Consider the following 6512-nt stretch of genomic DNA (forward strand, 5'->3'; position numbering starts at 1 on the left):
CAATATTCAGCACTACGCTGGGGAGAACAAAATGCTGTGTACAGGGAAAGTGGATGTTCTACTGATAACAGACGGATCCCATTGTGTACTGTCTAATCTAAACCATCCACTTTGCTCAGAACAACAAGATGAAGGAAGAGTGCAGCCCATCCATTCACTAGAGATCAGTGACATCATGGAGAATGCAGCCTATCCATTCACTAAAGACCTGTGACATCACCGAGAATGCAGCCTATCCATTCACTAGAGAGTGGTGACATCACTGAGAATGCAGCCTATCCATTCACTAGAAACCGGAGACATCACAGAGAATGCAGCCTATCCATTCACTAGAGAGCGTTGACATCACTGAGAATGCAGCCTATCCATTCACTAGAAACCGGAGACATCACAGAGAATGCAGCCTATCCATTCACTAGAGAGCGTTGACATCACTGAGAATGCAGCCTATCCATTCACTAGAGAGCGTTGACATCACTGAGAATGCAGCCTATCCATTCACTAGAGACCGGTGACATCACTGAGAATGCAGCCTATCCATTCACTAGAGACAAGTGACATCACTGAGAATGCAGCCTATCCATTCACTAGAGACCGGTGACATCACTGAGAATGCAGCCTATCCATTCACTAGAGACCGATGACATCACTGAGAATGCAGCCTATCCATTCACTAGAGACCGGTGACATCACTGAGAATGCAGCCTATCCATTCACTAGAGACAAGTGACATCACTGAGAATGCAGCCTATCCATTCACTAGAAACCGGAGACATCACAGAGAATGCAGCCTATCCATTCACTAGAGAGCGTTGACATCACTGAGAATGCAGCCTATCCATTCACTAGAGAGCGTTGACATCACTGAGAATGCAGCCTATCCATTCACTAGAGACCGGTGACATCACTGAGAATGCAGCCTATCCATTCACTAGAGACAAGTGACATCACTGAGAATGCAGCCTATCCATTCACTAGAGACCGGTGACTTCACTGAGAATGCAGCCCATCCATTCACTAGAGACCGGTGACATCACTGAGAATGCAGCCTATCCATTCACTAGAGACCAGTGACATCACTGAGAATACAGCCTATCCATTCACTAGAGACCAGTGACATCACTGAGAATGCAGCCTATCCATTCACTAGAGACCGGTGACATCCATAAGGATGCAGCCTATCCATTCACTAGAGACCAATGACATCACTGAGAATGCAGCCTATCCATTTACTGGAGAGTGGTGACATCACAGAGAATGCAGCCTATCCATTCACTAGAGAGCGGTGACATCATTGAGAATGCAGCCTATCCATTCACTAGAGAGCGGTGACATCAGTGAGAATGCAGCCTATCCATTCACTAGAGAGCGGTGACATCACTGAGAATGCAGCCTATCCATTCACTAGAGAGCAGTGACATCACTGAGAATGCAGCCTATCCATTCACTAGAGACCAGTGACATCCATGAGGATGCAGCCTATCCATTCATTAGAGACCGGAGACATCCATGAGAATGCAGCCTATCCATTCACTGGAGACCGGAGACATCCATGAGAATGCAGCCTATCCATTCACTAGAGACCGAAGACATCCATGAGAATGCAGCCTATCTATTCACTAGAGACCGGAGACATCCATGAGAATGCAGCCTATCTATTCACTAGAGACCGGAGACATCCATGAGAATGCATCCTATCCATTCACTGGAGACCGGAGACATCCATGAGAATGCATCCTATCCATTCACTGGAGACCGGAGACATCCATGAGAATGCATCCTTTCCATTCACTGGAGACCGGAGACATCCATGAGAATGCATCCTATCCATTCACTGGAGACCGGAGACATCCATGAGAATGCATCCTATCCATTCAGTAGACATTTCCGCATTATGTCTCCAACATATATCTGGCCCCCCTCTCATGTTCAGCCACATCTGGATTCCTGTGGTGGGCAGACATGTCTCCCTCACTCCTAGCATTTATAATCAATTTGGTATAGTATAATTTATCCCGGCTCCATTCCGTACATCCTCTGTATCTGCCTATGTCCTGTACAATTTTTTATTTTTTTTTTTACATTTACATAATAAGTGTTATTTTCGGAAGAAAGCGACAAGCCCTTTTCCAAATTTCTATTTTCCTGTTTCTCAAAACTTAATTTGCAAAGCCCCCAGGGCCTGAAGACGGTTTTTAAAGAGCATGGCGCTGAGATGTGTCACGCGGCGGCTGGATCCGGAAAACCGCACGTGGGTGCTGTCGCTGTGGGAAACCAGCCAGAAAGTTGGGGAGGGTTGTAGAGACACCTTGCTTCCATACCTCCCCTCCTCTGAATCCCTTCCTTTACTCTCCATTCCGCATGTATACCTTAATGAAACATTGTATCAAGTGTTCTGTTTGTGCTCCCTGGCGAAGCGCGTGAATGGCGTTGCTAGGTTATGAGATAAAGAACCTAGTTATAAGAATTGTCTCTTCTGAGCCTCTCCTGATTAATGCGCCGAACATTTCATCAAACTAGGACAAGACAACCTTATGTGCCGCGTCTGTAAGTAATCACTACCATTATGATTCATATACAAAGGCGTATATTGCATGGTAAATAGACAGACGATTATCTCCTGCAATTAAATAGACTGCGGTTAACCTTGGTGGCACTCTAAACAAGATGGTGTGTACAAGGATAATGGATACGCTTGTTGAGTGATCTGCAGTTCAGAGAGCCATAGGAGGAGAAGCTCAAAATGAAAATAATAAAAGGTATACATTAGTCCATATGGGCAATCCAGATGTAACAGGAATCTGCTATGGGTGGAGGCCGATACCTTCAAATACAGAGTAACGGATGTTCATTCTATAAGAGGTCTATCTGTTTACTAGAGATGAAATGCAGCCTATCCATTCACTAGAGACCGGTGACATCACTGAGAATGCAGCCTATCCATTCACTAGAGAGCGGTGACATCACTGAGAATGCAGCCTATCCATTCACTAGAGACCGGTGACATCACTGAGAATGCAGCCTATCCATTCACTAGAGAGCGGTGACATCACTGAGAAAGCAGCCTATCCATTCACTAGAGAGCGGTGACATCACTGAGAATGCAGCCTATCCATTCACTAGAAAGCGGTGACATCACTGAGAATGCAGCCTGTCCATTCACTAGAGAGCGGTGACATCACTGAGAATGCAGCCTATCCATTCACTAGAGACCGGTGACATCACTGAGAATGCAGCCTATCCATTCACTAGAGATCAATGACATTGCTGAGAATGCAGCCTATCCATTCACTGGAGACCAGTGACATCACCGAGAATGCAGCCTATCCATTCACTGGAGACCGGTGACATCACTGAGAATGCAGCCTATCAAGTCACTGGAGACCAGTGACATCACTGAGAATGCAGCCTATCCATTCACTAGAGACTTGTGACATTCATGAGAATGCAGCCTATCAACTCACTGGAGACCGGTGACATCACTGAGAATGCAGCCTATCCATTCACTGGAGACCGGTGACATCACTGAGAATGCAGCCTATCAATTCATTGGAGACCGGTGACATCACTGAGAATTCAGCCTATCCATTCACTGGAGACCGGTGACATCACTGAGAATGCAGCCTATCCATTCACTGGAGACCGGTGACATCACTGAGAATGCAGCCTATCCATTCACTGGAGACCGGTGACATCACTGAGAATGCAGCCTATCCATTCACTGGAGACCGGTGACATCACTGAGAATGCAGCCTATCCATTCACTAGAGACTTGTGACATTCATGAGAATGCAGCCTATCAACTCACTGGAGACTGGTGACATCACTGAGAATGCAGCCTATCCATTCACTGGAGACCGGTGACATCACTGAGAATGCAGCCTATCAATTCATTGGAGACCGGTGACATCACTGAGAATGCAGCCTATCCATTCACTGGAGACCGGTGACATCACTGAGAATGCAGCCTATCCATTCACTGGAGACCGGTGACATCACTGAGAATGCAGCCTATCAATTCACTGGAGACCGGTGACATCACTGAGAATGCAGCCTATCCATTCACTAGAGACTTGTGACATTCATGAGAATGCAGCCTATCAACTCACTGGAGACCGGTGACATCACTGAGAATGCAGCCTATCCATTCACTGGAGACCGGTGACATCACTGAGAATGCAGCCTATCAATTCACTGGAGACCGGTGACATTACTGAGAATGCAGCCTATCAATTCATTGGAGACCAGTGACATCACTGAGAATGCAGCCTATCAATTTACTGGAGACCGGTGACATCACTGAGAATGCAGCCTATCAATTCACTGGAGACCGGTGACATTACTGAGAATGCAGCCTATCCATTCACTGGAGACCGGTGACATCACTGAGAATGCAGCCTATCCATTCACTAGAGACCGGTGACATCACTGAGAATGCAGCCTATCCATTCACTGGAGACCGGTGACATCACTGAGAATGCAGCCTATCCATTAACTAGAGACCTGTGACATCATTAAGAAATTTAGTCCATGCACACTACAAGCTAATCCTATTATGTCACGGGTCATGGTTGTACTGTGCGGACCCGTAACATCTCTTCCAGTCTACTAAGCAGGATCTGGCTGAGAACAAAATCCCAATATTGACCACTATATTTCTGATCTCTGCATACCAGGAGATGCATATTCCTTCTCAAGTATTAGGTTACAAAAGGCAATTTCAAGGAAAAAGTACCAGCATAGACTTCATTGATTGATATGAAGTGTGGATTGTAATGGCAGGTCCACTTCAAATAAATGTGGTTATTGTGAATGCGCTCTATCTAGCAGTAAGCAGCTTGTATCATACGTTGTACCTGTGCACCGCTCTACTCTCATCTAGATTTTAATGAAATAGTTCAGAATTGCTTCACAGTCACAGCTATTCGCCGGCCTCGCTTTGTTCCTGAAAAAATACGAAGAGATTAATAAGCTGTAATGAAAAGTTCAGTATTGACAGGACGCTTCGCGCAAGACACATAATGACTGCGGAGCTTCGGAGTTCATTCATCTTGCTGTGAACATCGTAGATCAAAGGGGTGCATTGGTTTATAACACGTCCCGTATCCCCAACACTGCCGAAAACGACTAATGAGCTCTCCACACCGACTACATCTGTGTGCATGAAGAACTGAAACATTTATAGAGAAGAAGATTATCTTCATGTCCGACACAATCTGACCACTGACTAATGTAATACAATTCATTTACAAGATATAGAGACTCGGAACACTTAAATATATCTCACAGTGATAGCATTGGAGAAAAAATGTTCTACCATAGAATGCCCACGTAATTCTAACAACAAGATATCATTATAAAAAAGCTCCTTTATATTAATGAATGCACTAACTCATCAAACTGGAATGCACTCAAAGCTAATAAAAAGTGTTCAAGTGGATCCATAAGAAGAAATCTAAACCAACATGACTAATTTGATTAGAAATCCAACATGGTCGACCACTGGACATGACCATAATACAATTCTATTACACTCTGTACATAGAACACTACACCCCCAACATGACCCACCACTGGACATGGTACATAGAACACTACACCCCCAACATGACCCACCACTGGACATGGCCATAATACAATTCTATTACACTCTATACATAGCAGACTACACCCCCAACATGACCCACCACTGGACATGGTACATAGAACACTACACCCCCAACATGACCCACCACTGGACATGACCATAATACAATTCTATAACACTCTATACATAGAACACTACACCCCCAACATGGCCGACCACTGAACATGACCAGAATACAATTCTATTACACTCTATACATAGAAAACTACACCCCCCGATATGACCCACCACTGGACATGACCATAATACAATTCTATTACACTCTGTACATAGAACACTACACATCCAACATGACCCACCACTGGACATGACCATACTACAATTCTTTTACACTCTATACATAGAACACTACACCCCCAACATGGCCCACCACTGGACATGACCATAATACAATTCTATTACACTCTATACATAGAACACTACACCCCCAATATGGCCGACCACTGGACATGGTACATAGAACACTACACCCCCAACATGACCCACCACTGTACATGACCAGAATACAATTCTATTACACTCTATACATAGAACACTACACCCCCAACATGACCCACCACTGGACATGACCATAATACAATTCTATTACACTCTATACATAGAACACTACACCCCCAACATGACCCACCACTGTACATGACCAGAATACAATTCTATTACACTCTATACATAGAACACTACACCCCCAACATGACCCACCACTGGACATGACCATAATACAATTCTATTACACTCTATACATAGAACACTACACCCCAACATGATAGACCCCTGGACATGGTACATAGAACACTACACCCCCAACATGACCCACCACTGTACATGACCAGAATACAATTCTATTAGACTCTATACATAGAACACT

The 6512-nt window shown here is 44.7% G+C and overlaps 1 pseudogene; it reads left to right on the plus strand.

The window, feature by feature from the left end:
• The first annotated feature begins 225 nt into the window (after positions 1-225).
• Positions 226-4509, plus strand: LOC149434782 (uncharacterized; annotated as a pseudogene).
• The last annotated feature ends 2003 nt before the right edge of the window (positions 4510-6512 follow it).

This window comes from Staurois parvus, unplaced genomic scaffold, assembly GCF_062004578.1.
Source record: "Staurois parvus isolate SC_StPar_1 unplaced genomic scaffold, SC_StPar_1.0 ptg001677l, whole genome shotgun sequence".
In the NCBI taxonomy this organism is placed as follows: Eukaryota; Metazoa; Chordata; class Amphibia; order Anura; family Ranidae; genus Staurois; species Staurois parvus.